Here is a 1,596-nt window from a genome sequence, read left to right as displayed (position 1 = left end):
CCTTCGTCATTGCAAAATGTTATGAGGCATGAGGTTTCAAGAGCCTCTTTGCATGCAGTAGTGAAAACCTTGACAAGTTCGGCTACCGAATTTTCGGATAGAGTCGAGTCCCATACAAGTGCTAGTGATTAATCTCAACACAGTGGACCACGTGGCCCTATGCTGTTCTAGCCGAACAAATAGCGCAGATGCCCCAGTGACGCACAACACACGCTACGTACCGGTACCAACATACTCCCATAGCTGCATACACCACAAATTCCTCGCAGACAAGACCACACCTCACTAATACCCCGTATTGCGATCAGTGTCCCAAAGCACACGAAGATATTACAATTCAACTGACACGAACTCTATTGAAAGATTGAGGAGATAAGTTAGGCTTAGCGTTAATCACGCATCATAGCGTGCAGTATCTCTTATCGAAGCAGACACCGACCGCAAGGAAACCATCCTAGAATCTCAGGGTTTTGCTATCTGGCCAGGCGATGCCGAGCCCGAAGTGTTTAACATTTATATGCCCCCTGACACCAACTGTCCTGTAGGATATCACCCTGATATAGGTACGCCCCTCAACGCGCACAAAATCTTTGGCATTCAAGTCTGTCGAATGGTCGTAGGGGAATACATTCGGCTGAGTAGATAGACGTCTTGACATTCTGCACAATGAACGACGAGGCACCCACCAGGATTATGGGCAGCTGCAGCAGCTCGCCCACTATAAAAATAGTAAGCGATGGTCAGATAAACAGCATAACGTGGTCACTTATGCTGATGTTACCATCGGACGATCTGCCCGTAATCATTTCGATCGGCAAACTTGCTGATCTTGCTTCCTCAGAACACCGAACCTACATATGTAAACTTTAGAAAAGCTGGTTCGAGCGGCTTTGCAAAATTTACTGCCCTTCCCACATCAACCGATATTCACGTAGGTCAGCGTAAGTTCCGCCATGCGTTGGTTTTTGCATAGCACACGCTAATCTGATACAAGGCCCATATTTCACATGTAATTAAAGGTACCCTCTTCTATCGTTGAGATCGACTAACGCTACGCCTGCATTACAACTATGGTCTGGCATTTACACGCAAAATTCTGAATAAGAAATGCTCGGGCGCGGCCGAAAAGGAGGTCTGGCGTCCTCCAACTAGCTTTGAGCGCCCAGTGGACGGACGAAAGCCTTGATGGCTGTTTACCTATGTATTAACTTCGCCCCTTTGTCTACATTGCGCTCATCAACAGTAAATCGATTGTTTGCCTAATGGCAGCTACTCTTTAAAAACAATAAAGTGATATTTGAGTCTAGGTTTAAATTGATGGAGAGTTCCCTGAAAAATACTTCTCAACCGAGCCCACCGTCAAGCTTCGACCAATTTCCTCCCGTCCACCCCTCCCTGGAGACAATATCAGTGGATAAAGAGCACAGTGATCTATGTTATAAGGAATTAAGTTGAAGCCTCCAAGAATATTCGAGTATCTTACATAGATCCCGCCGCTAAGTCTGGCTGTTCCCTTTGATGCGGAAGTCTTGCAAAGGATGTCGACGGGTGCTATGTTTAGCATGGCGTTACTAGTGGCAGCGGTCATAAATTTCC

Source organism: Rhagoletis pomonella, unplaced genomic scaffold, assembly GCF_013731165.1.
Source record: "Rhagoletis pomonella isolate Grant_MI unplaced genomic scaffold, Rhpom_1.0 Rhpom_scaffold_00004, whole genome shotgun sequence".
Classification (NCBI taxonomy): domain Eukaryota; kingdom Metazoa; phylum Arthropoda; class Insecta; order Diptera; family Tephritidae; genus Rhagoletis; species Rhagoletis pomonella.
The sequence above is the reverse complement of the archived record's forward strand: the minus strand, read 5'-3'. Positions refer to the sequence as shown.